This window comes from Amborella trichopoda, chromosome 7, assembly GCF_054954075.1.
Source record: "Amborella trichopoda isolate Santa Cruz 75 chromosome 7, AtrichopodaSantaCruz75HAP2 v2.0, whole genome shotgun sequence".
NCBI lineage: Eukaryota > Viridiplantae > Streptophyta > Magnoliopsida > Amborellales > Amborellaceae > Amborella > Amborella trichopoda.
The window spans coordinates 13,119,627-13,129,153 of NC_142342.1; the positions used below are offsets into that span (position 1 = coordinate 13,119,627).

General features: G+C 34.4%; 1 non-coding gene across 1 annotated transcript; it reads left to right on the top strand.

The window, feature by feature from the left end:
• The first annotated feature begins 2,972 nt into the window (after nucleotides 1-2,972).
• LOC18428604 (putative pectinesterase 8) lies at nucleotides 2,973-7,075 on the top strand. Its single transcript, XR_016058741.1, has 5 exons — nucleotides 2,973-3,362; nucleotides 5,136-5,241; nucleotides 5,499-5,670; nucleotides 6,458-6,652; nucleotides 6,818-7,075. It is a non-coding gene; the product is annotated as a putative pectinesterase 8 (transcript).
• The last annotated feature ends 2,452 nt before the right edge of the window (nucleotides 7,076-9,527 follow it).

Sequence of the window (9,527 nt, forward strand, 5' to 3'; positions counted from 1 at the left end):
CCAATACAAATACAACACCAGAGATAATATCCAAAAATAAATAAATAAAAAAATAAATCAATAAACAATTTACTCGGACCTTTTCTTAAATGACACAAAGGCCCTAAGGTTCCATACCAAATCCTATAGACCGAGCCATCTGGTGATCTGATTCACCTTGCATACCAACATTGAGAGTTTCGTTTTTGGTTAATCTTATTCACCTTGCATATCTCTTTCACTATTTTCTATCTAATTCTCTATACTTTTTCTTTAGGGGTTAACCTCTTTTTATAGAGAACACATTTGTTTTGTAACTCTCACATTCATGGCTTATAAGAGTTGAGATCCAAGTGTAACTCCTGATTTAATTAAGTGCAATAATTAAGAATAATAGGTTGCCACCAAACTATTAATTCTTTGTAATGTGCTGACCTAAAAATGTCATTAGTCCACTAATGACTCACATAATAGTATATCTTCCTAACATTCTTACAATTTGATAAAAGACATTTAGAAATGAATGTCTATAGGAGTTGAGATCCAAGTGTAACTCCTGACTTAATTAATTGCACCAATTATGATTGACAAGTTGTCACCAAACTGTTAATCATTTGTAATGAAATGAGCTAAAATTGTCATTAGTCCACTAATGATGCACATAATAGGATGTCTTCCTAGCATACTTAGAATTTGATAAAAGACAATTACAAATGAATGTGCATGTAGGAGTTGAGATTCAAGTGTAACTCATGACTTAATTAAATATAGCGATGATGATTAACAAGTTGTCACCAAACTGTTAATCCTTTGTAGTGAACTGAGCTAAACTTGTAATTAGTCCACAAATGATTTACATAATAGGATGTCTTTCTAGCATTCCTACATTTTGATAAAAGGTATTTAGAAATTAAATAAACTTTATATATTTATAATATAGGAAAAACAATTCTCACAAGGAATACATGCACACCGCTGGGTTTTCCCTCTAGTGACAGTAGGTTTTCCCTCCAACACAACATCCTATTAAAGCAAAAAATAAAGACCCAAGTATATGACATTGCCTCATATTAACCACATGTGATTGCACATATACTACAATATGGTTTTGTGCCATTATTAAAAAATATATTCCCATGAGAAAAGGGCCTGATAGGCCACATTTTCAATACCTTTGGGAACGACAAAAAAGGTACATCTTGTCAAATAGGATAGTGTATATGTTATTGTGAAGAAAGGCCGTTTGGGTATATGTTATTGTGAAGAAAGGCGGTTTGGGCATCAAAAAGTTGAAAAAGATGAATATTAATCTTCTTATGAAGTCGTGATGGAGATACAAGTCTCAACATAACGTATTGTGGTATGATGTGCTCAGATAAAAGTATGGGGAAAATTACATTGTTGGACTAATTAAAAGCCCTCGATTTAAAGTTAACTTGCTGTTTATTTGGAAGGCTATTGCTTATTGCAGGCCCTTTTACCTACAACATAGTCCTAAGCTTGTAAGCTTGTGGGTAAAGGGGAACATATCTCCTTTTGATGGGATAGATTACTTAACAAAGTGGCCTTCAAAGATGCGTTCCCAGAGGTCTTTTCTAAGGTGTCAAATCCTCACGCCTGTCTTAGGGGGGGGGGAGGATACTTAGCCTCAACAGTATATGTGTTGCAGGTACAGGAGAATGTCAAACTCTTTTATTAATGAGTTTCAGCAATTAATGGACTTGTGTCAATCTACTCATTGGTGTCCTTCTAAGAATAATACTCTTATATGGGACCTTACAAATTCTGGGGCTTTTTATATGACGCTTGATTGGGAACGGGGTAGAGTTGATGAGTTGAATCTCGATAGTATTTGGAGCTTGCACATTTCGTTTAAAGTACAGGTCTTTCTTTGGGTTGCTTGCCAATATACGTTGTCCACAATTGACAATCGTCGTAAGAGAGGCTTTCTTATTGTAAATGTTTTCATTCTTTGTAAAAGTGACAATGAATCTACTAGTAACTTATTCTTCAATGCCATTTTATTTTGAGATTATGGGATTGGAGTAGGCGGCTGTTAAATTTATCTATTTACCTCCCCTCAAGCTTGTGTGTTCTTTCGCTCCAATGGAGCTCACCGGGTCTCCCCAAGGTCCGTATTACTTTGGAGATCTTTGTGGCCTAGCATTTTATGGTGTGTTTCGAAGGAGAGGAATAGAAGGTTTGAAGGTATCACATTAGAAGTTACTACTCTAAAATCCAATTTATTGGTAATGACAACTGAATGGATGAAGATTTATAAAGACGGAAGATTAGTGACTTTTAATCAAGTGATTCTTAATCCTTTGGAGGTTTCTAAGAGTTCAATGGCTCCAATTAGAAGGCATGTGATTTGGAGCCTCCCACCGCTAAATTCCATTAAGTTAAAGTTCAATGGCTGGTTTTAGTGGGTTAATTAGATATTCCCAAGGAAGAACATTACTCACTTACTCAGGTCATTGTAGTGTGGCTACTGTTAATGAGGTGGAGACACAGGCAATGCTAGGTGTTCGATTAATTGTGAGGATGAAGGGTTATAAAGTTATCGAGGGAGAGTCTGCAAATATTGTCACTTGGAGTAAAGGAGAAGCCGTTCCTCCTTGACGGCTGCATCCATTTCTTGATGAAATCAAAGAAAACATTGCTTTTTTCAATGTCAAATGAAATTTGTTATTGTTTTCGTGAGGCCAATATGAAAGCAAATTCACTAGCTAAAGGGGGTATCCATTAACAATTTTTGGTGGTCACTGACCTCAGTTAATATACCTCATTTTGGTATCACCTTATATATTCTTTTATTTTGATTGAATTTTCATGGCTAAAGTTCAAAAAGAAAAAAAGAAGTGCAGGTTTCTTTCATACCAGAGGAAGTTATAGGAATGGTGAACGTCCAAAAAAGCAATTGGTTTGTTTTCCAATAAAACCCCCATTTTTGGGCCATACCACTACATATGGGTCAGATAGACACGGTTTGGAACGTCCGAGTGGGAACATAAACCCGAAAAAAACCCGTTGCTTCGCAATATGACATAGGAACCGTCCCATTATTCAAATCAGATGGCGGGAAACGTATGGCTGGTCCAGAATCTCTCCACACTCATGCTACGACCCCCTTCTCTCTTGCTGGTTCATGCATCCTCTTCTTTATAGAGCCCACGGTTAGGGTTTCGTCCATTTTTGAAGCTCGGTAACCTCTTTTTAAGCAGAAAATCTAGGGGTTTGGTTTTCCTACTATTTTCTTCCATTAAGGAGCACGCTGAGATTTCTTGGATTAAAAACTCTTAACTTGCCACCGATGCAAAGGATCATAGCAAATAGAGTTCTACGAAAGGAGATTCTTCCTCTACAGTTGACAATTTGACAAGGTATTAATTTCCAGAAATTTAATTTCATGCGTAATTTTAGTATTCTATGATATGTGTATGAAGAAATTTGACACTCTTGCCCTTTTTTCTCTTATTTTCCTTTAATGGTGTTTTTTATTCTATATAAAGAGGTCTTTTTGATGCGAGATAATAAAACCATAATAATAAAAAGAAAATGTTAAGAGAATATACCCTCTTAATATCTACAAGGGAATCCATCTCAAACATCTCTTGAAAAGACCAAATTTTTTTAACTCATTCACCAATTTACAATGAAAGGGCATATCCTTTTAAATAGACTAAAAAGAAAATAAACATTAATTAAACAAAAAAAAACCTCTCTACACGCACTCTCTTTTTTATCTCTCCTCCCTATTTTATCTCCCATCCCTATTTTCTCTCTCGCTTATCTTACGTACTAAGGAGATAGATCTCTCTCAAGTACCAAAGAGTTGGACATTGCCTTATTGTTCAATAGATAAATCCCCTATATTTAACCTTATCCAATTTATATTTTTATGTTTTAAAAAACTAACTAACCCAATTGATAAATATAAATTCACCTATAACATAAACTTATACCTATCTAATTATCCTGCTCACCTCCTATTTTTAAAGAGATAAACAAAAGAATAATAAAATAAAAATTAATTAATTTCTTTGTTATCTCTCCACCTTATTTTATCTCCTATCCCTATTTTCTCTCTCTCATGTATCTCACGTACTAAAGAGATAGATCACTCTCACGTACCAAAGAGTTGGACATTGCCTTATTGTTCAATAGATAAACCCTCTATATTTAACCTTATCTTATTTGTATTCTTATTTTTAAAAAAACTAATCAACCCAATTGATAAATATCAATTCACCTATAAAATAAACTTGTCCCTATCTAATTATCCATGTGGACCTCTTATTTCTAAAGAGATAAACAAAAGAATAATAAAATAAATTTGTTTTTTTCTTTTCACTGCATCACTTTTCAACTCATGTAATAAAATAAAAATTAATTATTATTATTTTTCACTGCATCACTTTTCAACTCATAACTTCAAGGTGAATAGTTTTTTCAGTGTATTTTCAATTTTTCTCTTTTTTTTTCTTCCTTGAAAGTTTATGTGATCTTCTGGGAACAATTATGATTTTGTTATAAGTTTGAGTTGCTTATATGTCAATAAAGAGGCCCTTCAAAGTAAAAAATTGTTTTTCTTGCTGTTTAAGGCTACTCAGAAAAGATCGAGTTTTAAGGTTTTCTCCAAGATTCAGGTTTTATTGTCTTATGAGTTTATTAAGCAGGATTTATTAACTATATTGGCAAAAGATTTTGGTTTTCATGCAATTTTTATATTATTATTCTTCTTGTGTGATTTTCTATGATATTTTACCTTTAATGTAGTTTTTAGCCTCTCTTTGCTAAGTTCAATTGCATTTCTAGGATACACCTTTAAACTTTGAGCAGCTAATATTGCAGCTCCATCATTCCCTAATATTTTTGAACAGTTATTATCTGATAATTACTCATAATCCTAATTACTGGAAAAAATTATTTGTCCAACGTACCAAAATAAAAGGTTGATCGTAATCCAACTTATTTTGCAATTGTCTTGTCTTTTGACCATTTGCTGGTCGTTATTTTTGTCAATATGAATATTTCATTTCAGTTTCTCTGCTTCTCTGTTGCATTTTTCATATGTTCTGGTTTCGAAATTGATGGTCAAACTGGGGGATCATGTCAGCCAACTAATAATACAGTTGCAAAGACCATTAATGTAGATTGGGCTGGCAATGGAGATTTCAAAAACATTCAATCTGCTATCGATACTGTTCCTGCCCCAAACTCTCAGTGGATTCGTATTCTCGTCAAAGCCGGGAACTACAGGTAATTAATCATCTCAAAACCGAGCATCTTCATATGAAAGAATGAAATCTGAACTTTTAGTTATTTTTTCTATTCATCTTTTATGAATTTGAAAATTGTTTGATAGTAATACTATCACTTTAATTGAAAAATAGTCATTCTTTATTTCCTCAATTTTCAATAGGTTTCAATAGGAAGCATGACACGAGTGAGTTTTTGACAGTCAGTATATTTCTCGATTTGCTGCGTTCATGTGGACAATTATTGCTTTGTGGCAGTGAAAAGATCAAGATTAATGCGAGCCAGAGCTGCATTGCTCTTGAAGGAGAAGGAATGGACAAGACCTTCATTCTTTGGGATGATTATGCACACGACAATATTTCCACGGTAACAAGTGCCACTTTCACTGTAAGGGCCACAGATTTTGTTGCCAGAAAGATAAGCTTCCAGGTATTACCAGCTTTTTGTGAACCTTCTTCCTATGGATCAATTTCTTATGAAAATTTCAAATGATCATTGTATCAACCACAGTAATCAAATACTTAAGAGCAGCCTTGTTAACACATCATTTATTGCAAACTCATGAACACATTGACAAATCATGATGTTGTAAACTCTTAAAATAGGTTATGAAACTCATCTCTTCAGCCTACTGAAAGAGTAAAAAGGAAAGAATTGAAAGAGTAAAAAGGAAAAATCCTCGTAACAGGTAATGCAATTTCAACCCTCTCCAATTCATATACTGAATCATATACTGAAAGGGATGGACAACTCCAATTCATATACTGAAAGGAATGGACAAGCAACAGCATCCTATCTCTGTATATAGTATCCTATCTCTGTATATTTAGCACGTATTCTGTAGTCCTATGAACTTTTGTATGTATTTCGTGTTCACATTTCTATTGTTTCAGTACAGAGGGGTTGGCAGTCTTCACAAATAATGAAAAGAGGAGCTTTCCGATAAACGGTTATATAATAAAAACTTGACATGAATTAGAGGATTTAGAAATTCTCTCTCTATTCATCAATAAATGAGAAAATATTTGCATCTTACTGTTTCTTTAAATGTGATTTCATTATCTGTTCCATCCATCTCTGTAGTTCTTTTGTAATAAATTTCTCATACCAAAATATATGGGAAAATGCTTTGCAATTTATATGTTTAGCTCTGCTTTTTCTCACATATTGTTTGCAAAACTCATTTAACAGTGACTAACACGTGAATCCATTGCAGAATACTTTTCCCCGTAATGTCCCTACACAGGGAGTTGCAGTTCTGGTTGGTGGTGATAGGTCTGCATTTTATGAATGCGGGTTTTACGGCTATCAAGATACATTGGCCGATTACAAAGGGAGGCATTACTTCAAGGACTGTTACATTCAAGGGTCAAGTGATTTTATTTATGGCGAAGGGCAATCCATTTATGAGGTATAATGTTACTCTAAACATCATTTTATTTTTGCAATTAGACATGGTCCATTGGCCCTTTTATAATTGAAAAAAATTTATATAAGGTGAGGCCCTAAACAATCAAATTAAGGCGCACCACAAAAAATCACTAGATGTGGTTTTGATGCCCATACGACATTGCAGAATTGTATGCTGTCTGTAGTTCCCACTCCCACTGCAAATTCTAATGGTTATCTGGCGATTACTGCTAATGGACGAGAATCAACAACAGATGGTAGTGGTTTCATCTTTAAATCTTGTCAAGTGTTTGGTTCTCGTCTGGTTTATTTGGGCAGAGCATGGCAGAAATATTCAAGGGTTATATTTTCAAAGTCGAATCTGACAAATGTTGTGGCTCCAGAGGGATGGAATTCATGGAGTTATGGTGAAGACACACAGTAAGATCTCTTATCTTCTCCATTATATTTACTTTCAATTGCCTCATTGCTTCTTCTTGTTTTTTTTTTCTCGTTGGTCCATAAGTAGCTTCCATGGGTTTGTGTAGGCGTGGCAACAGGCCAGGCCTGCACCGGCCCTAGTCCCCACAGGGCCTCCTGACTGCAATAGGGCTGAATGTGGCCCGACCCGGTCCTGGCCAAATACAATAGAAATAAACAACACAAAAATAATAAGGAAAAAGGGTCGTCCCTGGCTGGCCCTATTGCAGTGCCCGGCCCAGCCATGTCCCCAGTGGTGGCCAAGCCTTGGCCTGGCCCTCGGGCCACATTTTGTAACCCAATTGCTTGTTTTTTAGGCTGGGCCAACCGTACCGTGCCAGGTCATTGGGCCTAACAGCCCGAATCTTAACCTGAATTATTTGGTGTTTGAACTAAGCAACCATTTCTCAAAAAACCGAAAGTAATGTTGTTGAAGTCTTTTGAATCTTAAGAAATGACTAAAATTACTTGAATAATTAGAATCAGGGTTTAAAAATCGGTATGTGGCCTTATTTGCTTAGGCAATAGCCTCATAGCATATATCCAAAAGCTTTTCATCAAAAAAGCCTTCTAAAATATTTATTTTGGGAAAAGTTTATATAGAGCCTACACTCTAAACAATCAAATTAGATCCTACCATAAAAATTTCACTAGAAGAGGTTGTTTTGATGCCCAAATATCCTCAAATTGATCGTCTTGATATCAAGATGTATGGACTTGAGAAAAAAATGGATTTCAAGTTTTGAAAATAGTGCATCTTGTAACACATTTTTTTACTGTCAATTTTTAAGTTATTCAAGTTTTTATATATTTGCTCAATCTACACTATTTTTTAAGCTTTAAATTTTACAATTAAAAATGAAAATATATTTTAAGGCCAGTCAAAGATTTCCATATTAAAACCATATTTCTCGACACTATTTGGAGGTGGGCTCTAATTTGATTGCTTAGAGCCTCGGCTCTATAAAAACCACAACCATTTATTTTAAGAAATTAATCCTCATGAGATTCTATTTTTTGACTTTAGATCTCCCAAATGGATTGATTTGCACCTCTTTTAGAAACAAAATCTTAAAGTCTTTTTTCTATCATCGCCCTTCTTTCCGATGGTTTCTTCCCTCCTCGCACATTCTCCATGAAAACCAAAGGTATCTCAAATTTCTCTCAAAAAATCTCACTCTTCTTCTCTCGCATCACATTCTCCAAAAAATCCAACCCATTCTCCCCTCACATTCTCTCCCTGAAGCACTCCCAATTTTTGCATCCTCTCATATTCTCTCTCTCGAACTAAAATTAAAGAGAGAGAAACTCAAGAAGAAAAATTGAAAAAAACCCTAGGAATGTCGTTTCTTTGTCTTCTTTGATTTCTCGTCCTTCAATTTTTAGTTATAGAGAAAGCTTATAATAGAGGCAAGAATGGGGTTGGGTTTTTAGAGAGAATGTTTGTTATATGGACACTTTGAATTTTCTTTGATGTCGTGTATCGACACGTGTTAACACTTAGACCGTGTCGACACGCTCAGACACACCATTAAAACTAACGCCTCCAGAAGGCGTTCATCCTAGGGCTTGATCCATGGACTACTTGAAATAGAAGACCACATGCTATCATAGCACACCTTTACACTTAAAAATGCCTATAGGTGAAGTTCTAGTACTTCACCTATTGTTTATCACCGTCTAAAGTCCATCACACGGATATATGTATCTGATAATGTTTAAATTTTAATAATTTTTTTACAATTCAAAATAATATGAAATTTTGTAAAAGTGTGCGCCTTAGTAAGGCGCACCTGAATAAATATCAAAGAAATACTTTGGAATATAAAAAAGACCTAAAATGGCCCTATAAAATGTCAGGTTGTCTGTTTTTTTTTTGAAGATTATTTTTTTAATGTTTTATTTTTTTGCGAGTTGGTCATATATACACATGCTTCAAATTTCAGATAAATTTGACCAATAAAATAACCATTAAAATTCATACACTATGGGACAACCGTGACTGTATGATGGACTTTGGACAATGATATGCTGTAAGTGAAGTACCGTAGAATTTCACCAATAGGCATTTTGTAGTGTTTATATATAGGGAAATTATCGTTAATATACCTAAATTTTACTATAATAAAAAAAAAAACCCAAATTTTCAAAACCTCACCTACACCCTTTCTCACAATTTTTCAATTTTTTTTGGACCAAAATAACCTTCACGATAGTCTTTTTACCATAAAAAACATTATGGTAATTTAAATAGCGTAATAAGTTGAAGGAGTGTTATGGTAATTAAAATACCGTAATACCTTAAAGTAGTATTACGGTCATTTAATTACCGTAATATTGTCCACGCCTTATTAAAAGAACACAAAAGATTTCCTACTATCTCAGGAGTTTACTATCTATTTACTCCCTCGACAAAA